Source organism: Cyanistes caeruleus, chromosome Z, assembly GCF_971803275.1.
Source record: "Cyanistes caeruleus chromosome Z, bCyaCae1.hap1.1, whole genome shotgun sequence".
In the NCBI taxonomy this organism is placed as follows: domain Eukaryota; kingdom Metazoa; phylum Chordata; class Aves; order Passeriformes; family Paridae; genus Cyanistes; species Cyanistes caeruleus.
Window position 1 is genome coordinate 49,102,607 of NC_141732.1, and position 25,470 is coordinate 49,128,076.

General features: G+C 39.5%; 1 long non-coding RNA gene across 1 annotated transcript; it reads right to left on the reverse strand.

The window, feature by feature from the left end:
• Nucleotides 1–11,588: 11,588 nt before the first annotated feature.
• On the reverse strand, nucleotides 11,589–16,461 carry LOC147648430 (uncharacterized). The gene is made up of 2 exons (XR_015281027.1): nucleotides 13,599–16,461; nucleotides 11,589–13,531 (listed from the first exon to the last, which is right to left on the reverse strand). It is a non-coding gene; the product is annotated as an uncharacterized LOC147648430 (long non-coding RNA).
• Between the last annotated feature and the right edge of the window lie 9,009 nt (nucleotides 16,462–25,470).

The following is a 25,470-nucleotide window of genomic DNA, read 5'->3' on the forward strand; positions in this document are numbered from 1 at the left end:
AAGCCATGATAATTAACATCCTGTTCATTTCAAGTCATGTTTCCCTTATTGATCCTCAGCAAGTACTGTCTGCTGGCTGTGGCTTGGTGAAGATACTAGTGGAAGTCTGGCAGCTGATGGGCAGCTTGTCTCATCTTCCCACCCCTTCAGCACTGATATCAAACCACCCATTGCTGGCACCATTCTCTCTTTATTTCTGTTGGGGGAACCACCAGAAAAATGGGAGAAGAAGAGGTACAGAGAGAGGCCATCAGCAAATTTAGTGAGGGAGGCCACAGTGATGGATGGCAAAAAAAGAAACACATTTGGGCCACATTTGGATCACCTGTATGTATCTCTGTTTCATTTGCACTTTTTCACTTCAGTCACTGGGGGCTTTTTCTCCAATCCCCAGAGCAACATAAGTCATATCTGTCTGCATCCTCCTTACCAGTATTGTTCACTTGGTTCACAGGCATGCATCACAAGTGAAAAACACAAATTTTTTGCCCCTAAGATTTTGCACCCTGCAGTTCCTACACCTCAGTCATTTAGGACTATATGTATGCAAAGGCCTTTAATTTCCTCCAAATAGTGCAAAGTCAAGGGGCTTTCCTAGGAAATAAGGGCTCTCTTTTTGGAAGAAAGGGTGAAGGAAAAATAGGCTTGCAGGTCTTGAAGGAAGCTTCTGACTCACCAAGCTTGGCCCACTGCACCAAAAAAAGACAAGGTTTGCCATGAAAGGCCCTTAAAACATCCATTCCACGTATCATCAACAAAATACCACAGTAGACCTCCGAGCTACCAAATGGACTAAAAGGCAAATTTTGCCACGGGTGAAAAAAAAGGAAGGGATCACAGGAACCACAGTCTTGTAAGTAGTGAGCGTTTTCCCTAACTTAATACAGTTGCTTTTAGCTTGTAGGCTACACTTGCCTTCTCCAGAGATGAGTAGCAGATGGGGGAAGAAGTGCCTCTCGATTTAGGAAAAAAAAAGGAGCTAGGAAATAAAAATCTCCTATTCTAAAACTGTTAGCTGATGAGCCTGAAGAGTCCAACAGTGAACTTTGCTGGGAGAGGATGATGCTACTATAAGCTTCAGCACAACTCAGAATCAAAAGAAGCACTATCTGTTCTTTGTCTGAGCTTCATAGTAGTGATTACTTTTAACCTTATTTCATAAAATTATTTAATTCAAATCACACTTAGGTAGCTTCTTGTTATTTCAGTTACATAGTAATTTTCGAGATGTGTTAAGAATTTAATGAAAACTTCAAATATACTGATAAATAAATGCTACTGCTTAGAATATCAATCTGACTTCATGGTCATGAAAAAATATATACTTTAAATGCATTTTTTAAAAAAAAAGTAGCCCTTCACATATGTATGAAGGGACACTTTTCTGCTGTCTGTGTTCACCTCTAAAATGGCAACCACTGCCATTTTATGCAGACCTTCCAGATTGTAGAAGAAGAGAGATTTTATCTAGTTCCAAATTCCCAGTGAGATATTTCTAAACACACACACACAGAGAAAACTTACGTATTTGCATGACTTCTCTGCACACATGCTTAAATAGTACAAAATTGGCCACTGTTCAGATGAGTCAAAATAAATTATAGGGCCAGCAATAAAATTATATTAATATGTCTACATAGTGACTTCCCCCAAGCTCTGCAACTCGTGAGATCAGGCCAGCAGACCACCACCCTTCTCCCTGAAGCACAATCTGCTCATATCAAACTCTTCACTGCAATGCTTGAAAGGTTCCTGATTCCCAAGGAAAATAATAGATGGTCAGGAAACTGTGTGCTAAATTCAGAAATTATTTCAGATGTAGTGTACAATGCCTGAAAAGAAACTGAACTTATTACTTACAGCTGCATTGCAGCATATTCAGAGATGAAGCTATTGAGGGCCCCCTCATAGTTTCTTTGGCCTCCACACAAATTGTTGACATCATTTATTCGTTGCCATTCACCTACTGTTGTTCTGAGTTTAAAGCTGTATTTCAAAGATGGGGGAAGGTCTCGACAATCAGTGGGGCAGCTCCTCTGGGAGCTCCTGTACCTTTCTTATTGCCTGAAGACTACAAAAATTAAATCCAGCAGTCATGGATACCTTCAAAATTTCTACTCAGTGAATTCAGGGCACTAAAAATTCAAATAAATAAAAAAACAACCTCGTAAGTAGAAAAATAATTTCACAATAGCTTCAAAGATGTTTCTACTCGTATTGCCTCACAGAATTGCAACTGACCAAGTGACTGAGGTTGGAAGGGGCCTCTGGAGGTCATCTGGTCCAATCAACCTGCTCTAGCAAAGGACATCCAGAGCTGGTTGCCCAAGCCATATCTCCAAGGATACAGACTCCACAACATCCGTGGGCACCTGTGTTTGAGTTTGTGCTCATTAGAGTACTAGGTTTTCTTAAATTTGGGCTAACAGCATTTCATGGGTGTTAATCCTATACTAAACAAGTACTCATGCTGACTTTCACAATCACCACGAAAAGAGAGTGAGAAGTCAAGGATGGCAGCAGACACATGGAGAAAAAACTTCTAATTAATGTCTCTAGCATTGATTTGCACAAATTATTTACAACTGTTATGCAGCCACTTTACAGAAAAGTTGTGTATCAGGAGTGAGTGAAGTCATGGGCTAACATGGAACAGCTCACCTGTGATTATGTGCTTGAAGATTATTAAAGGTTTTAGCTTAGCTGGCTAAATTGCTATTTACTTTAAACTTCAGTGCAATGGTAACTGTACACTACAGCAGTGTAAGTGGCTACTGGTTCTTCTTTGGGGGTATGCAGTTTCATGCTTATGTAGATGAAGTGGCTTTTGATGTGAAGAACCAGGACAAAGTTCACTCAGCAGAGTTACCAGTGGATGTGCTGCATTTCACACTGTCATCCATTTAACTAGAACTGGGACTGCATGGAATTTTACATATCCAGACTTAAAGCATGGTGGGAACAGGTCACCAGTCTAACAGAGTAAGTTTCAGTCACACTGCAATGGCAAAAGAAGTACAGCTCCTGCACTGTGCATTGTCATTTCAAAAGGTACGCATAAAAATATTATCCCTTTTCCCTTTTGGTCAGACAAATTTTCTGAGATGTCACTTTTTGCAAGGTCTCTTTTTCATTGAAATGTACCCTTTTTCTCATAGATATATGGCACATGTTTGCAGTAATTACAGAAGATGTTGTCCTTTTCATTTATGCCTGCGCAATCCAGTTTGACATCATGTCATAAAAGTTTATGTGTTGTGTTCTCTGAGCTCCTTACTAATATCCCTGGCATTCTCCCTGACTATCCAAAATCAATACCATTGCTCCTCTCTCAATAAAAAATGGAGCATTGAACAGGGTCCAAATGTGCTCACTGACAATTTCCAGCAATTAGATGCTGCGCTAACAAATGACCTTCCCATGGGGTGATAATGTAGGACCAGAAGAATCACCAATGTCTTTCTCAGGGGAGATTGCAAATAACTGGGACCTTTAAGAAGTGGATTCAGTCTCTGTCCCTGTTTCTGTCATTAGAAATTCACAGAAATATTGAAATCAAGACAGAGGCGCATTCATATTAGGAACCTTAGCAATCAATTTTTACTTGCAGATGGTGGATTGTAATCAATGTTAATTAACCAGACTGCTTTTCTGACCAGGCTACACTGAGAGACAACTGTGTACACTTTTGACCAAGACAACTGATTTTGCTGGCCTTCAGGAAAGGATAGTGATGTCTTTGTGAGCCACAACAGAATACAAGACTAGGGAAAAGAAACAGGCTGTAAGTCCTTTATGACAATATATGCCTTATATACCTTTCGAGATAGACGAAGCAGCAGCAAATCACAAAATCACAGAATATTCTGAGATAGAGGGAATCCTCTAGGACTATCAAGTCCAGCTCTTAAGTGAACAACCCATACAGGGATCAAATCTGAAACCCTGGGATTTGTGGACATGTCAGTGGGGCTGACCCTGTGGCTCTCAGCTCAAATTCCGTCCTAGATTCCTAGATGTGAAGATTATTTATTATTATTATTATCATCATCATCATCATCATCATCATCATCATCATCATCATCATCATCATCCATCATCATCATCATCATCAACTGTTGCAGTGCATTGTTGTTCATTATATTCGATTCAATTACATTCTTTATTGTTAAGTTGTACCCACCCACCTTCCCCCCCCTCAATGTTAATACTTTAGTCCCAGTTGTGCCCTCCTGCCCCAGTTGCCAATCCACTCTGGTACCTGCCCCTTGTTCCCGAATGTTCCCTGTTCCCCCTCCCATTAAGTTGTCAATCCTCCCTCGTGCCAACCCCCAGCCTGGACAGCCCCCTTTGGAATTCCCCTATTCCCTGACGCCCCATTGGCCCATGTGCCCCACGCTCCTCCCCTTGTGCTCCCCATTGGTTTATGTATTATGTAACCCTGCCTTGTGCTCCGCCCCAGTCTTTCCCCTATTGGTTTATTATTTGTACACTCCCCTTGCACCTCCCCCTTATATAAATTGCTTCACCCCTGTATCTTTCATCCTTGGAACCCTCAAGATAACAAATCCCCTTTGGAAGCCACCTGGAGGACCTCTCCATCACCCTTGCTCCTGCCCTCAACGCTGGACAGCCAGTGCCATAGAGCATAATCCCTAAGCTGTCCTGCTTTCCAGGAGCAGCTCACCCTTGGCCTGGTGCCGGGAGCTGGCTGGGGAAAAATCCGGCACCGTGTCAATTAGCGTCAATTATCAATATTAATATTATTAACGTTATTAATATTATTAATAATATTAATATTATTTTGTTCCAAATGAACTATGCAAAAGAGATTTTTGTCCTCAGGTGAAATTCTGGGAAAAAAGAAGTGAATCAGAAATGTCAGCCAAAATTTTACAGTCTTCACAGATTTGTGAATTTCTTGCAACTCAAAAAGCATTATTTATTTTAAGGTTGCAAGTAGGCAAGTATTTTAAATTTCTGTATTAAAAAAAGGTTTTAATTTTCACTGCTGAAGAAATTCCATGCATTTTCTGAAAACATGGAACCCTTAAAATTATTGTAAGTCTATTTACTTTTCTATTTTTAATAAAGAATGAGAGAACAGCAGGACAAGGGCTGCACTAATGAACTCCTGGAAAAATAACCAAGGCCTGAACGTACAGGCTGAGTATGTACTTCATAAAAAGTAAAGTATTATGAACTAAATACTTTTAGTACTTTATGTACTAAAACTTTGGTTTTCCAGAAATTCTTGCTGCCAGATGGATGGATGCAATCAAAGAAAGCTGATCCAGCTTCTTGGTCTGTACCTGTTCTTCAGAAAAGCAAAGGAGCACACTTTCGAATTCTTCAGACTGTTGCTTCTTCTTAACACAAGATTCTTTAAAACTTTGCAGTGCAAAAAAGGAAAATACACTGCACACCAGGATTGATATACTCACCTGTATGCAAATCTTGTTGCACTGATCTGTGACTTTTGTAAATAAAGCTGTCTTTTGAGGCATCTTTGACTGGAATAAAGATTGATGCTTTCAGTGATCTCCTAGAATGAATTCCAGATAACATCAGAAAAAACTACTACTCCTCAGGTTCAGCAGGGTTCTTGGTTGCAAAATCACTCTGACAGGAACCTTTTCTGTTCTGCACTTGTTCTCTGGAAGCCATCGGGACACAGTTTCCAATTAGCTCTTCTAAGTGCAGCAATGATACATCGGCATTGCTACAAAACTGGTATGAGTGACTTGGCCTAAGAGAAAGCAAAACCATTAATATAATGTGCTGTACTACATGTGTGGTAGCAGGTAAACCTTTGGTTCCTTGGACACGGTTACCACAGGCAAGTCATGTAGTTAGACCAGTAGTTCCTTCTGTCTGTCCTCTCGTTTTACTTTTTTGTCACTTGAGATGTAGTCTTGCAGAAAACAATACCTTCTTTATGGATTTGCATAGCAAGGAAAAGAGTACAGTGAAGGAGATGTCTTGACTCCTCAGGGGTTTGCTTGGATTGCTCAGTTGTAGGCAGTATTATCAACTAGGGGGGAAAAGTTTAAAAAAAAAACCCAGCAATGTTGACTAGTCTATTAAGTTTTATAAAACACAGAACTTCTTTCTCATACTTCAGATATTAAGGGGCAATTTTTAACTGCAACTGCTAGGAGAAAAAGGTGTTCTCTGTCTGATGCCTCTAAAGCAGGAGGTAGCAGTGTGTGCTTTATGCAGTATGGCTACTCAAACACAGCGCGGAATGATCCAGTGGAGAAGTCAGTGCTACAGGAACAACAGTAAATGTAGGCTGCCTTCTAGTGTAAGATCTGGAAGCCACTCTTTCTTCCAAAGATTGGGTAAAAAAAAAAACCCAAAACATCCCCACACATGAAAAACCCACACCAAAAAAACACATGACCTAACTTTCTAAGAATATATTTGCTGAAAATAATCATCAAATTTACCACTTCAAGTATTCCTAATACAGTCTGTATACAGAAAGAAAGCCGCCTTTTCTCTCTCTTTAAAAAGGGGCTGGTTCCTGGCTTTCTATGAAACAGGAACTTCAGTCCTAATTGAGAATGTGAATTGCAAGGTGTGGTAAAATATATCTAACCCAGAACCATAAACGTAACTTCTACTAAGGAAGAAAGAAACAAAACTGACCTGGAAAAGAGAAAATTTAGCTTGTGACTTACCATACAGATGAAAAATTATCACATAATATAACACTGGCTGTCATCAACCCTCATTCTATCCTGAGCTGTAAATTGCTGGCCTTTAACAGGCATTAGTAAGTTGTTTATTCACAGATGCAGCAGTGAAACTACAATGCAGGTGAAGCTTCAGTGCTTTTTTACCCGATTTGATTCTTTTGGGAAGCCTCAGTAAACACTAAAGAGCTGAACTCTACTCTTGAATTTTCTCAGACAAAAGTACCTCTGCCAGTGGAGACTCTGTAATAAGCTGGTAATTCATCAGCATTACCATAGACTTCTCTAGGTGACAAGTTATTTGCCAAAAGCCATCTCAGCTGAAAGGCAACTTGCAGCAAAAATTCAGGCTGGTGAAAGGATTGAATGCCCTACTGTATGCATAAGGTCTTGAGCCTGATGTAAAGAAATGAAATCATAACTTTAGAAAGTTCAACAAAAATCTGTTGGCAATAACGTTAGAAAAAGAGTCTGTTTTTTTCAGACTGACCACTGAAGTGGTGTTCATCTATAAAGTTTGAATTCTGATTTACTTCCAAGCAAACTTAAACCAGCTTCTATGTCTAATACGAGGTTCAAGAACAGACCTTCACATCCTTTAGTTAGAATTTAGTTAGGGATTTTGAGTACATTTGAAAACAGCAGCAGTCAGAGAATTTCAGACTCCAGGATTCAGGAGTCTGGCATTCTCTGACTGCTGGATTAGCAATAGTTTCAAAGAAGAGCAGTTTCAGGTGACTGAAAAACTGAAGTTTCATTCTACCATGTGCAATTCCAGGAGTCAGCTAAGCTAAGTAGAAAAGTGGATGAAAAGCACCATGAACCTTATTCAGGGCAATTGGGATCTGTCACATGCAGGTCCACCAAGGTAAACCAAATACTTTCTGACTTGATTTTAATTTCAAGTCAAAGAATGATATATATGCTCTCACGAATTTCAGACTTGTGAGCATTGCCAAATTTCAGACTTACCCTGAATCCTCACAGAAGCTCAGCAGTGCAGAGATTGAAAACATTCCTCATTTATGCAAGTCACCCTGCCCTGAGAGAGTTTGCGATGGTGGAACGTTTTGCTGAACTAAACTGAACTCAGGAAACTCCACACACAAGCGTAGACTAACACCCCATAAGTGCTACAGCAGCAGAAGCCTGTATCTAAATACTAGTGAAGGATTAACAAAGTACGGTGAAACCTGCATTCAGAGCAGTCTGAAAGAAATCAAGTATTTAAAAGGCATTTTCAAAAAGTTCTCATTTGTTATTTAACAAAGACAGCATTCAGTACCTTGAAAGACCAGTGGATAACCTTCTCCTACCTCATAAGTATCACTTTGCTGCATCTCCAGTGTTTCAATCTGTCCTGAAGACTGCCTTGCCCAAGCAACTGATGTATTTCCTGGTCCCTGTAGTGTTTCCTTAAGATATTGGTGTTAAAGCATCATTTTATCCAGCGCTGAAATACACCCTCCCTTATGGTGTAACTTGGCAACTGTTTAATAGCAGACAGCAAAGTTATACAAGAGGTTTAAAATGCAAAGTGAAGAGCATGAGAAGGAAAACATTCTTTAACAGCAAGTGGCTAAGATACTTTCCAGCTTGTACTAAAAACATCCATTTTAAAAGGAGTAAACTCATCATGATGGGTGAAACACCATGCCTTTGCAGATTTAATTAATAGTAAAATATGGGGAATCACTGAGCATCGCCTACATACATTCAGTCTCTAGAATTTGTGTTTCAGATTTTCAGGATATTAGATACTTGTGGAGCTTAACACCCAGAAGGTGCATGCTAGAGAGCAGAGTGAAAAAGGCTCAGGATGAATACCATGTTACTTAAGCAAAAGAATCAGGCTTGTTTTTTTAAAGGTGACCAACAGGTAGATTAAGCATCTTGTGTTTTTTCATAGAATTATCTGCCCTATTTATTTGCATTGCAGTGCTAGTTTTCTAATGTCTTCACCAGAAAATCTTCCCTTGGCATAAATGTGTGTTTTGTTTGCCATTGGATGAGTTCATTGCCATGTATCTGTCCAAACAGAATTCCTGTGATATTGTCAAAGACGCAAAGCAGTGCAAGTGAATTTTACCTTGCTGACACAGTATTTGGTGTTAACTGCAGGTTCTATGGAATGTCAAACTTATTTAAATGTAAAAAATACAATAATTTTTGATTGTGTGACAATTTTTTTTTTAGTGTTTACATGACAGTCACACTTACTCCCAAACCAGCTTTCTTTCAACAAACTCATTTAATGTTGGCTGGAAAAGAACGGCAGGTCAGTGCCAGACCTTCTCCTCTTCCCTTTTCTAGTTTCCTATTCACAGGTCTTGGTCACTGAGCAGTACTGATGACCAAATCAAGGGATCTGGACCCTAGTATCAACCATTTAACTTTCAGAGAATTCAGAAAAGCGATCTATCTTAAATTGCAGAACAGAACTGTATCTTTTCAAAGGGCAGTTCAGACCTGACCAGGCTCAGCTATGTTTTCACTGTCTACAGAAGGGTTAACCCAGGTGAGGAAGCCCCTTAATTACATGCTTCTATACCAATGTCTTAAACTGGGGAGGGTGAACAAAGGCCAACATGTAGGTTACTATTTCAGAACCTGCTCTGGCTTCCAGAAACTCAGAGGCCAGCTTTTCAACATTCATGTGGTAAAATAGGGGTAGTATTTCCAATCACCATAAAGCAAGCAGTTTCCCAACATAACAAACAGCTCATTAAAATGTATCTTTAGTAACTAAGTAATGTTGCATTGTGCTATAGGTAAAAAGCAGTCAAAGCAGACAGGGAAATATATTCAGACATAGTTTCATCCAGAACACTTAAACGATGACAGTATTGTCTGCACTCATGGGCTGAAGAATGAGGGAGATGTCAAAGAAAAAAAAAAATCTTTCCAAAAGTTTTCTGGAAGAAAACATACAGTAAGACGAGGAGAGCGTGTAAAAATGTTGGATGCACGTTTGAGGGTAATGGAGCTGGAGTTTTTCTGGAACACAAAAAAGATCTTTCTTGAAATGAAGAGTGGAGCCTGGCAGCAGTGCAGGGTTTGGTTTGTAGGGAGGTGACAAAAACAAGACCAAAGAGACAAGTTAAAACTGACAGTGCAGAAAATTTATCTGCAGAAAGACGCTAAAGGCAAAATATGGCCAAGTAAAGTAACTCCATAAAATTACCTAACATGAGCATTCTGAGGCTGAAATTTTCTTTTCTCTTTATTTTACAAGATGCAAACTGTCTTTCAGTTAGAAAACACATCAAATTAGTTCTTTCTGAAAAGACTTGTTTCTTTATTAAAATTACAGAGCATTTCACAGTCCTCATGAGCAGCTATTGGGTTTTTTGTGCTCTTGCTTTCAAGTAAGGGCCAAAATCTCTGTTAATTACAAAGCAGATCCTGAAATATGCACACAGTCCTGTGCAAAGTAATCACAGATTGTGCTGCTCACTATATGTAAAAACTAAAATGCAGATGTTGAGAAATTTTGAACTAACTACAGTAGCTTAGAGTTAAATATTTGTATTAGTAAAGACTGGCCTAGCTCTTGAGTTCCTAGAAGATCAGAGTTAACTTTCAGCTTGTGACTCAGTTGTAAAACAATGTCATTTTCTATTCTCAAGCCAGCAGACAGCCCCAGACAACACCCCTGGGAAGACATGATACTTAAAACAGGAGATTTTCTTCACTGAGTTTGAAGATCCAAATTTTCAGATTATTCTGTGTAGGTCTCTATTATTTACTGTCTCACCAATGAAAAGAAATAGGTTAGAAAGAATAAAGACAACCCATCTGCTACAAATTGTATCCTGATTCATTATCTCACCGCTTTTTTTTTTTGGCTGGGTTGTGGAAAAGAGACAGGGTACTCTTGCTCCTACTTATACAGACTAATAAAAAAAAGATAAAGAAAAGGAAAATGCTTTAACAAGGTCAAGCATATCATGCAGCAAAATAAACAAAATAAAACCACCAAAAAAAAATGCAAACTAAAGTATCAAAGCAGATAAGAATTTATGTCCCCAATTCCAATTATAACATGATTTAATGACATTGCTGCATTTTTTTGTAATCAAAATCAAAAGTAGTAATATAGTTGTGTGAAATTAAAGTATTTTAATCAGAAAAGTTGAACTTTGTGTAATATAGCTGATGTAGAACAGGAGTCAGTATCATGAGTAAATGTATAAAGGGACACTGCAAAGTTTGATATAAAACCCTCTCTTATTTACACCTCCCTGGACAATCAAGGAAAATATATCTGAGCTGTCTTATTAACAGAAAAGAGAAGTTACTAAACTTCACTGAACATAGCACAGATATTCAAAGCTATATCAACTTTTAACCTTATTTACAGGAATTAATTGTTCAATATTCTTATGGGCAAGTCTAGGCCAAAGTTAGAAAGGCCAACGACCTAGAAGGCTTTCTGCAAGTCTCTGAAACTAGGCCTAGACTGCAAGTATCACAAGAAGACTACATTTGGAAATATGTATAGCCAACAGAACTCGAGAAAAACAACTCCATATCATCAGGGGACAAGTTTTACACAAGGTTCCTTTTGCCTGTATGGCTCCCCAGTGCTAGTTAAGGGCTAGTTTGGAAGTCACAGATTCTGGGTCCAAAACAGACATTGCATGTGTGTTCAGTGGTCATCAATTCATTTCAGTCCAATGTATCTCCTAAATTCTCTTTAATTTTCTAAGTCTTATAGAAGGGTAAACCAGAAGTTATTTTCAAACCAGAGTTTTGTTTTTTTCAGGATCAAGTCTACTTCTGAATAGTTTGCCATTTTTGAATTAAATTTATAGAATTTTGGAATGTTTGTGTTTGACTACTTTAGGAGTAAAACATGCAAAAGAAAACAGAAAGGATTATGTCTTAGGTTTAGCAAATCACAAACAACATTGGCTTCTTTTATTTATTACTTGTTCATAAAAACTTGGTTGCGTCCAAAAGATTTCTCCAGGCACACTTTTTGGGAAGTACTTGTGATGGGCTTGCCATTGAATGACCTCACTCCCAGAACTCTGTTTGTAATGAGTAATAACAACAATGAAGATGTCATCAAGCAATAAAATCCCCCAAAGAACTGGAGCCTGTTCTCAGCTCACAGTGTATGTAAACACTGAAAATAAATGTACCATTGCAATATCCTATAGTCCTGCCTGTAAAAACATAAAGGGAAAACTTTTCCTCTATATAGAACCACATAAGATTGTGAGAGGACAATTGTACTTTACATTCTTTTTCTTCTGCAACACTGGAAATACTGGGCTAATGTCTAATCCTTCAGGCTGTAGCCTGTGTCCCTTGCCCATTTCAACAGTAAGACATGCTCTCTTCAAATGCATATGTGCAGGCTGTGAGTCAAAGACACTGACAGAAGCCAAGTCTCCTATCTGTCCTGTGTTAAACACTATTCTTTCTCCCTTTGGCTTTCTGTAGAGATTACAATGGCTGCAAGAGAACAGCTTGTGAATTGTCATTTTTTTCCTCAGCTTTCATTTCATAGCATATGTGTTCTCTGCATAAAGACCTAGCCATCAGGGCTCTAGAAATCCATGAACACTCATAACAACTAGTTCTGGAAGCAACGTCTTGCCTAGAACCATATTATCATCACAGCTTGCTCAAGCTGTCTGTTGTCTAAGGGATGTTTGTGAAGGGGCAACAGGATCAGGTGAAACTCCTGCACTCTCTTTTTCATGCAGTTAGTGGCAGCAGTTTCACATATTTTTGAAAAGTTGTACAAGCTAGTTTTATTGCAAGTTCATGGGCACCAATGAGTTGGAGATCAGTGAGGTGCAATGATAAGAAAACTTATTCATGCACTTATCCCTGGCAAAGATGATAACAGCTGTTCTGGATGGGAATGCAATCCTGGTTAAGGAGTTTGTTTTCCTGGCATCCTCACCCAAGAGTGTCTTGGCAAGGTTGACAGATTTCATGAAGGAGGAAAATAACACTGAAGGCAAATTTGAAGATGTCTCCAGGAAGAGTAAAGAGTATTTGAGATGAGAGATTTAGCTGCACCAAGATAAATCAGGCAGGGGAAATCAGACAGGAGGAATGCAGCAGTCTGCTCATCAGATGACTGGGGCCATCCCAGCCCATGACACACAGTATTTCAAGCATCTGACAGACTGAACTCACATGGACAACAGATGTGGATATAAGTAGGCAGGACTGGCAGACATCAGAGTCCCACAAAAACTTCTACACTATGTGAAAGGTGGTATCTTTCACTCCTCTTCTGCTGCCCACAGGGTGAAATTCTTGTTTTACATCCTTAAAGAAGTGGTCATATTTATTTAAATATGTATCTTTATTTAAAGTTTTTTTAAAAATTCACAAAGACACGGCCCAGAGCCTGTGTTTGTGGCTTAGCATTTCCCTCTTTATTTGCTCAGTTTTTCTGAGTACAGTCTAGTGTTGCTAGGGTATCCTTTGTTTCTCAAGTGTTTGCAGTGGTCAAGACTTGGAAAAAGTTGAAGTTCCCCATAGTATGTTCAAGGCTATAGTTTATATATATTTATTTATATATCTTTATAGTTACATGCAATTAATTTGCATGTGAGAGAATCACACCTAATTTCAGATGACCTTTCGAAGGCCCAAGCTGTTTGTGCATGTTCTCCCTTGTCTTATTTTTTCAAGCAGACGATCCTGGGGTGCCATGGACTGTGACCCACTTTTTGGGGATTAACCTTGCCAAGAGACTACTTCTGTGACAGCAATGCCATATACATGCACTTGAACACATAAAGGGTGTGTGTGCTGGACACCAATAAAGTGAATTTTCATCTTGGTTTTACATTTATCTGTTCTACCCAATGGACTCTAGGAAGGTCATGATGTCCAATGGTCCCTCTTGTCCTCTTATTTTACATGACCTACAAAGGCAAACTACTTTGTTGTGTTTTGTTACACACACAGTGGGGTGGGAACTGTTGCAGATTTGGGGCTGTACAAGGAAGACCATACAAGGAGGAAGGTGTCTCTGAGCCAGATTCCAGAGAAAGGAAAAATGGTGGGACATGTTCTTGGATGAAGATGTCCTTTTAAGAAGGGAAGGAGTTACAACTTCCAGGCTGGTTTTAACAAGGGTTCTCAGTGGAAAGGGAAGCAAGTTGAACCTAAGATTGTCTCTGAAGTCTTTATGCTTTTCAAGAGCTTCTTGACAGAAATAACAGCCTTTTCAAAAGTGAGTATGGTATCCTTTGCCAGGCTAGTGTCACCTGCTGACACAGAGCTGGGAAGGTAGCATACTGTTCTAGAGTTCACACTGGTCACTGCACAATCAGGGAAAGAAAGGATGGTTGGTGAAGCCAGCAAGGTGTGGAGAGTCAGATAGCCTGGCACTGGGGGCAGCCAGGGATTCCAGATGTCCAGTATTTCTGCTGCTTGCTTAGCAGAGTGCCACAGTACTCAGGCAGGCCTGTGAAAGTCTCCCTTCCTGGGACCTAGACCACAAAGTGCCACAACACCTCTCTTCCATTTCACAGGAACACCTCTCTCCTTTTTGGGGATCTCTTGTTCCTTTTACTGCACCCTACTCACACAAACCATAGCTTCCTGTATGTGAAGATAGAATAAAAGAAATATCGGCCCTCTGGGGTGGCAACACAGCAAAGAGGAGGACTTGTCAAGGATACTGGAAGGATTTCCTCTCAGTGTGCATTGCAGGCAAAGTCAGGATTCCTGGGAACTGCAGTTTGGACCCTTGCATGTTTGCTGACCTGAACTGTGGGCAGCACTGCTATTGACAGACAGAGCCAGCTGATTGTAACATGATTTGAAATCTGAGAGACAGGTTAGATGTCCTGCTCCTGCAACCTATTGTATTCATCTATCAGTCACTGACCTAAAACTAATAGAAAAGTCTTCAATTCCTCTTTGGCTAGAGGCTATCTCTCTCCCAAGATGAGAGAAAGGCTGAACTGAAAGACCAAGTCAGGTGTATGTCAGCGTTTTTAAAAAGTTTCTTCATCACCCCTCAAACTCCACTGACAGTCTTAAATTAGGATTCACCTCTAAATAAAGATGATCCCCTTTAGTTCAAGCCTCACAAAATGAGAGTGATAAATTTACCAACCATTTGCTCATTCCTTCACATAAGAAAAGAGATTTCCAACACTCTCAAGGACTGCCATTGTGAGAGCCCAGCACAGTAGGCCTCAAGAGAAACACAGAAGTACTGTCCCTCTGCTAATTTGTCACAAAGCAACTACTATTTCATGCAACCCAGTCAATTATGATGGCAAAACATTTGCTTCACACAAATACATGAATGATTTCCAGGGATAAGGCATTTCTTAAGAAGAAGATGAGAGAGTAGGGAGGAATAAACCAATTAGCATTAGAGAGAGGAAAGAGATTTTTTTCAGTGTGAGACTAGAATTCATTAAAGCAACCATAGGAGCCCATAGAGTGGCACAGTGTGGGTGCATGAAGTGAGTACACAGATTATGGTAGAGAGATGTCTGCCATCATCCTTCACTAACCTCACTGAATACTTGTGCTTCAGAGCAGGGTGTAATAACTGTGTAATGGACTAACCTAGAATAAACTGACCCCAAGAGAAGCTTGCACCTAACCCCCTGCTCAATTAGTGAGTGGTTTTTGCTCTAGAGCTTTAGGGTTTATAAGACACATTTGTTTTTCTTGCCTAATAATGATGGATCTTGTAATTATCCCTGTGCCGTCTGATGCTTTGATAGAGCTCATTATGCTCTTAATCTCAGTGATACACTGCATTGGCCCAGACACTGGACAGTATTCCATGTAAGGTTGCATGCTCTGATGTTTTACAGATTCAAAATTTGAATTCCTCTTCCACAAGCCCACCCAAAATATCATCTTAAAGGAACAAAGCCTACAATACCCGTATTCTCCAACCCTGTGCATAGCCCTGAAACCTCCCCTAAGACTCACTCTTTCCCTCCACTCCTTCCCAGGGTCCAGGTTTCCCCCATCCCCTGGCATAGATCCAGGAGTCCCCCATTTTTCCTACAGGACTTTGGGGTGTCTCTCAGCCTGGCAGTACCCCATAGCACCGTGCACAGCACCTGGCCAGCACGGGAATGCAGGTAAGTGAAGCAGGGCCACCTGGCTCCTCTCTCCAGCCTCTCAGGGACTCCCAGGATCACAGGATAGTCTGTGAATTTGGAAAGGATTGCTTCAGGCCTTCATATCTGAGAAAAAGAAAGAAAATCAACAAGAAAACAAATAACAGCAATTACTAAAAAGGAAGTTACCAATAAAGCACTGCCATCAGAACTTCTACCATGTAAAATTGTTTCAACATTGTCTCATTCTTCATCTCCATTGACAAAAAAAAATAAAAAAATAAAAAAAAAAATTAAAGGAAAAGGTTAAATGGACAATTTGCTTTCTACATTCCTTATAATCTTCATAGATTTGGCTTTTTTGTGGACTACTTGTAACTTATGTCATGGCCTTCTGCTGCTTTTTGCAGTGTGGTTTTTTTCAGTGCATGTTGGCAGGTGTTATCCACACGCTCTGCAGACAACCTGCTGATCACATGGAACTGCTTTAATACCTTGCTTCCAGCTGCTTGGTCATGTTAAAGAGCAAAAGGTACATTTCCGAATACTCACTGCCCATGTAAGGAAATGCTGTAAGCTGTGGCAAGGATCCTGTCACCTCAAGAACAGAAAAAAAATCTAATCAATGAAACATGCCATTTAAACCCCACTCTGCCATATTTTTACAAAAAAAAAAAAAAAAAGTAATTTGAACTGTTAAATTAAATAAAAGTGCAAGTGAAAAAGGAAAAGTAAGATAATGTTTCTTTTTCTTTTCATTAAATGTTTATTAATCTAGATAGGGCTTTTTGAATGGTTTCAGTGTTTATTTGCTAGGAAAATATTTGGAGTATTTTAAAAGCATTTTATAGCCATCAAAGCTATTTAAGAAGTTATAAAATATTTTGAGATTGTGCATGCCTTAATGGCTGTTTCACCATAGAAAATTCTTCATCCCATCGAATTCAAGATAGTGGTCACACATGCTGCTGCATGGGTGCAACCTCCTGTTGAAACTTGGGTTATAGAATCAGGACCTTAACATGACATGAAGGATAGGGAGGTATTAAGAGATGTCTTTTTGGAGCAGACAGATAATTTCTATTATTTTGGCAGCATCTCAAATACAGTGTCTCTAAGACATTGTGATCAGGTGAGAAGCAAAGATTTTTTCCTTGGAGCTGGCACTTAATTATTTTTTTAGGTCCACTGACTTAGTGATCCATTTTCTCATCAAGTCATGAAAATGTTAAAAAAATCTTGCAGGCTACAAACATGTTCTTATCTTACAAAAACCAAGTACAAACTCATAAAATCTGATTGCATTTCTAATTCTGATTCTAGTCTAGCTGTTGTCAGATAAAAAGGCATCATCTTCACTCCTTTTTCTATTCATAGATTTATTGTTGACTTTGTCTCCTCTTTTTTGTTTTGTTTTACATTATTCCACAGTACGCTGCTCTAAAACTAGTTGGAATTTTAGTACGCACTGTATATTTTGCTGCCATATCCTGGGAATAATCAATGACCTTTCTTAATAATGTATCACTTTACTGAATGTTACACCTAATTAAAAAAAATTGAATGCATGTTATATTTATATTTGGTAGTAAAAATCCCTGCTCAAATAATACTGCTATCAACAGAATCATATAGACATATTGCTATTCATGGTAACAAATGAACAAAACCACAAATATCACGATCCAAAGGAACAGACCTTTTAGTAGTGTAATCAAAGCAACATGCACTTCCTTTTCTAGCTGATAGATTCTTGCTCACAGTACTTTCCACTGCTTTGTATAACAGCCTGTTCTGATGCTGTGTCTTCACTGATTTCAGCTGAATATTATCAGTCTGAAGATAGCAAAGAAGATTAGAATAAAGAGACACAGGTAAATGAGTTTATGTGTTGTAAGAGAATTTGGAAAGCAGTAGAGGACCGCTCAAGATCATCATGCTGTGATATATAAAAAGCAGCTTCTTCCATGTTAGTAGGGCAATTTTCTACAAAACCTCAAATCTGGATCCTTTTACTTTTTTCAACACACCCATTCTTACTCATATTAACCCATACAGGGAATCATCTGTCATTCCTAAATGTTCTTGACTCCTAAGGCTATGTGAAGAAGCACATTGCAGAAGTCCATGGAACTGTTCAGTCATGTTCCTCCTTTCCTAGTAGATCCTCGCATCATTTTGCAACTATCTCCACAATGTTCAGCTATTGTTCAGCTTCCTAGTAATTAGCAAGATTCTCATGAACCCATGTTTCACATCCTTGCATATGCAGCCAGCTAGCTCATCTAGCTTTTCTGGGGAAAGAGCTTGTAACAGGCACCATCCCATAGGAACCTTCTCTTCCCCTGTTGCAACATAGCCTTGCTGTTTTGTGTCTTGCCAGAAGTTAGGGAGTTTATTTTGAAAGGTTTAGTAGCTACACTTGTATTCAAACTTTGTATATTTATTCATGTCCTAAAGTACTTGGCATATTAGACAGAATTATTTATGTTGCAATACTGTAGGATGTTTAAGGAAAGAAAGAAACACTATCTTTACCTTTGCAGGTTTGATAATACATACTGTTAATTATAATTATAATATAATATAATATATTATTATTATAACACTATATTATTTATATATTATATTATTATATATGATAAAGATAATATTATATATTATTATAATGCTAAATTAAGATAAATTGAAAAAACATATTTTTTAAAAGGGGATTTTAAACCACCATTGTTTATTAGCCATGCTCAACTGCTTAAATGGCAGTGTCACCTTTGCAGATCATGTATTTTTGCATAGTAACTCTTTGTATAAACATGACTTGAGTGCTCAAACACCAGCCCACACTGACTCATGCTGCTACTGATTGTTTCCTTAATATAGGCATTCCATTTACAACAGCAATGCCAAAGATCTCACTAAAGAAGCAGCAAGATGTCCCCTCTACTCAGTGTGGAAAAGGCCCAGTGATGGCCACAAAGTAAAGTGGATTTAGAAAATACTCATGTCTTTATGATAGGTAGCCTTCATTTTTCTGCCAGTAATTCTGAGTTAGAAAGCAAGCAAGAAGAGATGGCCAGTGCAAAATGTCCCTGCCATATCAGCTTGGATGAGTGCACACTCCTGCCTTTGGCACAAGGGCTTGGAGTTCCCTTGTTGGGAAGTTGGGGCTTGGAGCTCCCAAGTTGGACAGGGCCACTTGGGCACATGCAGGTTGTCAGGCCTGACAGTAGCCACCCCTCTCTGGTGACGTGTAACCTTGGGACAGAGATACCTTCCAGCACCAGAAATGTCAACCTGGGCAGATGATCTAGGTATCCTCTGAAGTTTACTGCTGCCTCTTTTTAATTCTGTCACAGGTACATGACACCTGTGATCTGGTGAGGTGTTACACCTCTTTCTAGACACAAATGAACCAAGAGGCTGTGTGAGTACCATGTCTTTCCTTTTTCCTGGCAGCAGGTCTTCATCATAGGCTCTTGCCTCTGAACCATGTTTTCTCAGGGTGGTAAATAAGAGCGTGCTCTGAAAAGGAAACACAAGCACTCTGTGTGTAGGGGTTAATTTAAGAGTATTACTGGAGAAAGAAAAGCACTTATTTGCACAATTTTTTTACTGCTCAAGATTTGGAGTTGGCTTTTTTGTTTTTTTCCCAATGAACTCAAGCTTGCAGTAAAAGATGTTGCTTTGAAATCAAATAATTTTCCATCTGTATGATGTTACTGGTACTGTCTGTTACTGTTCTAACACTGAGTGTGGTGACAGGGCTCAACACATAATAAATGATAATAGAAAGTTTGCTCGGTCACTTTCAGACCAGGAGAATGAGCTCAATCTGATTTGGGAGTGTATTATAGCTGATCTGTGAGTGTATTATTTCATCTCCCCTTCTTTTTATTTTTTTTTAAACTGGTGGGAGTGATCCATTGTCTCTAAGATCAAGCTGCTCTTTGCAGCTGACTTCCCACTGACATGAAGAGCAAGCAGTGATTTTGCTTCCAGATGAAACCTAAGGAGAACAAACATCTGTGAAGAATGGAGAATGGTGGCAGCACAGTGAAGTGCCTGGGAGCAAAGTGTTCAGCATGCTCACTAATAAGTGTCAGCTTGATTTGAATCACTTGCTAAAGTGCAGTCTGGCTGAAGTCGAAAGAACATACCTTTCCTCAATGAAATGGAATCCCAAGGCATAAATAAAAGATTTCACCTGGGAAGAGTGATTTATTATCTCCATCCCAAGAAAGATGCTTGTGATTTACCACCCCTCCTTGTTTTAAAGCAGGAGCAAAAACAATCCCTTCCCCCAAAATCACCCCTAACCAGCAATCACCAGCACTATCTCCATTATCTAGAGGAGAAGTCTAAAATGCGTTTATACCAGTAATTTAGTTGAAGTCAAGTGAGTCATTCAGATGGGATAACAGACCAAGAGACTGAGTAAGGGACAAATTGGGGCCACTGCTACAAAAATCTTGAGGAATTCAGTAATACTTCTTAAAAGAAAAATAAAAACAAAACAAAACAAAAACAAATAAAATAAAAATAAAAGGCCGTATCAGGGTGGCTTCTGTCCAATCTAAGACTCTGATCACATATCCCAGTCAAAGGAGCCAACTAATTCATTCCTGACCATATGGATGTTGTAAAGTTGTAGAGATCAAACCTCTCTCTGACAGAATCTTGGATCAACGAAAGAAAACATTTCTGCTCCCTCTTGAGCAGCCATTTCGGGTTTTACGGGGAGCCTGATCCATGTTGGGACAATGGTTTGAACGGTTTAGTCAATGATAAAGAACATTCACACAGCAGACACAATCAATAAAGCTTATAATTTATTTACTTCATTCCTGAGTCTGAAGGGTTTGATTTAAGGAGCTGACATGGGATCTCAAAGTGAGCACCAGCTTTCTGGTGTGAGTGGCAGGTTTTAAATACTGGTCTAGGTCTTGGTAGATCCTCCATAGCCTCTTGTTCAGGACTCCATTGAAAGTAAGACACTATTCATACACACTCTCAGCAGATCCCTACACTATCTGTGTTTGCTGCTAGCTGTTCCCATAAATTACATATACAAGATACAAAACAGCCAGGCAGGGGTGACTGGGCCCCTTTTAATTCCACTCAGTCATGAAGCTTGAGATTCTGTGGATTCTAGAAGGTGGAGGCACAAACAATTATAATTGTGTATGTATATTAATGTATAAATGCAAGTTTCTACTTCCATCTTCCATTGTTCTACTGACTGAAGTTGCAGAAAAGAAACAACATAGAGAATCTGAAGTGGTTGCAAATTGAGAATAACTGGGAGTACATGTCTTTTTTTTTCAGATGTATATCCCCACTTCTTCCCAAAATAGAATTTTCAGGAAAAACGCTAAAAAAATTGTTATCAGGGTCAATCAGCAAACAGTATGATTTTCTTAAGTGGACAGATTTACTCAGTTCCCCTACAACTTTACCTTTCTTTCCAGAATGAAGTAAATTATCTGGGCTACTTTCAGTGTTGGAGTGCAGAGCACTTGCTGAGAGAGTAAAACATTCTTGGGTGAAGCACTTCTTTACTGAAAAGCCTGTGCTTCAATTTGCTCAATCTTTAAGCCAAAAATAGAAGCCACTTCTGCCATAGGAAGTGCTTAGAATCTTTTCAGTCCTCAGCAAAGTGTCAGCCAGATTTAGCACTAACTGGTCAAGGGTAGGGACAGCTGTGAACGCAGAGAAAGCCTTGAAAATTATCATGCTGCAGAAAGTAAGTTGAAGACACTGCAAGAAAAGATCAGTGAGTGACTTGCCCTTTGTTCTCTCCGTCCACATTTTGATGACCTCTAATAAAGATGAATACAGGATGACCGCATAACAGAATTATTATACACTTTTATTTACAAGATACTAGCTATTGCCTAAACCTCTAGTCCCATTTACACTATAACACATAAATAAACAGCTTAAATTCAGTGACATAAAGGAATGTGAGCTTATGTATGTGCTGCATTTGCGCCAGTGTTGCCCTAACTTAATTTCTTGGGATTCCCTGATGATGGGAAAAATTCCATGGGAGTGTAACAATGCAGAATTGGGAACATCCCTTATTCCAGGGAGCAGTGTCCCCAGCCCTGTGGCTACATTGTCTCAGATCAGAGCACACTGCTGGTATTCAGCCAGAGAGAGCCTGCACGCAGCCTGCAAACTAGAGTGATAAGGGAAAAATAAATGAGCCCAAGTCATCCCTACTTTCCATAACAGAGCAAGAGCTATACCAGAGCATAGGAAGCAGATGGCACTGAGGCTTCTCTGAGATCCATTCTGAGTATCTTCTGAAACAAATCACAGCAGGTTTTTCAGTGTCTAGGTGGAGCCCACACCCCTGTCCAGCATTCTATTTTCCCCATGTGCTGCACAGCAAGGGCCATTACTGGTAGCTGTAAAGGCACTACAGAAATAAGTTTATTGTCGGAGTTCATTGCCCCTCTGCTTCAGCAGCTTTTCTACATTTCTCACGTCCTGCAAGAACTCAACACAGAAATTATCTCTCCTCAAGGTGAACAAGGTCAAATTTTCTTCTTAATGAACTCGGAAAGCACATTGTCCACCCCAAGCACTTGGCAAGGACTGTACGGTACGTGTACATCAAAACCATAAGCAACTTTCGCACTCAGAAAGAAATGTTAGCATTGGCTGCCGTACAAAAGGAATTATAAAACAACAAAGAGAAGCAGAGACCATTTGGGATATTCCCAAATGGCAGGAAATACAAATGGCAGGAATAAGGTAGATAAAAGATTCATGCAACAGACCAAAATATACTTTTTCTGTTCATAAAATTATACTTAAAAGGTATGCTTTGTGTTTTACAACACAGGCCCACACTGTTAAAAATGCCATCTCTCAGCCATCTCTTTATCTAAAAGGTGCTCTTTGGTCCTTCCTGAGTGAGATGAAGGATGATTTATTTGTCAGTCTCAACAATCTCAAAAAGAAATTTTGCTCTTTTACTTCTTCTCTGGAAGAACAGGGAAAAAAAGCACCACTCTTCAGGCTAATGTACCTGTGCATATCACGGTCACCAGTCACTGCCATCTCTTCTGGCATTTAGCATCAAAGATGTGGAAATTTCTGAAGAAACTGGAAAACTGTAGTGACTTTCCAATTTCTGTTACCAGTACAGCATGAATAAAAAAGAGCTGCCACTCTGCATGACCCAGTGCTGATTCTATCTGGAAAAACTGTGATTAAGAACAAGTTTTCCTTTTTCTGAGTAGTTTTACTTTGCAATAACATCTCTGCCTGTTTAAGTAAAATGAATGTTATTCTGTGCTTGAATGAAATTTATTTTGCCCTTGGCAAGAAGTTACCAGTTTATTTGGGGGGATGTAAAGTTCTGTTTATAGAAAAGTGATGGGTAGAAAAAAAGAGTATCTACACTCCTTTTGGAAGCTTTGGAATTTTCTTAACTACTTTCTATTGGAGAGAAGTTCCGGAAATCCCACCTCCATGTAGTCTGATAAACCAATATAATGCAGGTCTACTTGATGCTTTTTACATTGTGTTGGGTGGGTATTGCATTATTGCTGGATTGCTTCCAAAAACCATCAACATAATAATAAAATAACTTGTTCAGAAGTTGTTTATCCAAATACCTAACCAGTTTTTTGAGGAGAAAATCCATATTGAGCAGAGATATCATTTGCAGCAATAATGTCTGGAAGAAAAGGAAAATGAAATGTGTCAGTCAAAGTAAACAGACTCTATAATGCAGCCCCCAGGAGGCTGTGTTACAGTGTATAATATATTCTGTTGCATACACCTAGCCCGATTTTCAAAGTCATAAACTGGGGTGGATTTGTCAGAGTTTCAACAATATAATTGTTTAGCTGTAAATTTTCCTGCTGGCAAGTTCCAGAGTTTTCAGATAATCCCAGGCAGAGATTCAAGCTTGCCGTCACATACACAATAGATTGTTCACAAGTAGCACACGGAGTCTGCAAACCATGCTGCCACAGAAGTATGCTGGGGATCACGAGCTCCCTCAAGCACACAATTTAATTTGAATATATGATACACAGACACTTCCAACGTGGTGCACAAAGAGAGTGCCATTGTTGTGGATTGTGTATGATTAACAGTGGAAGTGCATAGTAGGTTTAGAAGAGTGTAAATCACTCAATTTTTTTAGCATCTTGAGCAATAAGATGCATTCCCACTTGAAGCCATGTGGAGAGAGCTTGGCTGAGGCCTTTCTTCAAAATAGTCAGGGGAAACACCTGTGTCTCTGTTAACATGAGGCATGGCCCATAGCTTCTTATTTTTGGCTATTTTTCTCCTGACTACACAACTTATGTCCTGGCAGCAAGATCTCCTGAGGTTTTCTGTTTCATTTGAATGCTTATTTGCTTCCATCTAAGTTATACAATGGGGCTTGAGTGTTTATAGAAAAAGCTACAAAGATAGCAGTCCTACTGAAACCACTTCTTCACGAGTAAACATGATGGGAGCTGATGTACATAAACTAATGAAGAGGAAGGGAAAGAGAAGAGCATTTCCATTTCTCACTAGATTAGGAAGTCAAAGACTATTTGCCTGATTGAACTGGAGCTTTCTCTAAAAACACCATACACAGAGGCATTTATTTATCCTTAGATGGAAGCAAAGCAATGCTGGAAGACTCCAGAGAACGGTGCTGTGTCCCGTCTCTCACATAGACTTCTCTCTCTCTTACTTGAAGGGTAGCACAAATCCTTCTAATACAGACTTTCCACCCCTAAAATTCCTTGCAAACAACGTTCACCCGTGAATTCTTAAAAATCCCAGAACTTATTGCAATAACTATAACCATCTGTGTCCCTAGAATTGCTTTGTAGTGTGAGAGCAAGATAGTGAAACTCCTTCTATTCCCTTTTTGATCTGCTGCTGATCCATCAGGAAGGACCTCCTAACCCAGTGTGTTGCTACAGCTGCTGTGGAATTTACCTATGCATCTTAAAGGAGCACGTGCTTTTGGCCCTACTGTGTTGTGGCACAGCACCTGCCACTTTACCTTCATGGCTTTCTCTCCCTAGCCATATCTGATCAAAGAAATGTGTCTCACAGGAGGTCATCCAGAACATCCTCGAGGGCTCTTCTCTGAAATCACTAACTCTCCATGTTCAGCTCAGCTTGGGGAAAAAAAAAAAAAAAAAAAAAAAAAAAAAAAGAGAAAATTTTCGCAGTGTTTTGAATAGGAAAGATATGGCAAACTATATTCACTCCACGCTCAAAAATAAGGCATTATGCAGAAATCAGGAAAAGCTATGGAGAGACTGGGTAGCTTGGAGGGCCAGCATAAATCATAGAACAAAGCTGAGGCTGAATCAAGCTTGTAGGCACTTTCCTCAGGTAACCCAGCACTTCCACAGCATCCTGCAGTGCCAGGTTTGCTACTGATCTCAGGGGTGCAGGGAGACAAAGCAGAACAGGACACAAATACACAGGGCCTATCATGATGCCTACTCTGCCCTTTGCCACTTCTGCCTCGTTTGTATGTGACAGGGTAGTTTGCAGCACATAACACAGTGGTGCAGTTCAAGTTCTTCAGTTGGTGAAGGGCAAGTGCTCAATGTGAAATGCATCCAGCTCTTTGTGCTGAAAACTTTCACAGTTGTTGAGAAGTAATTGGAAGTAGACTACAAGCATTAGACCATAATACTGTATGTTAGAGAAAC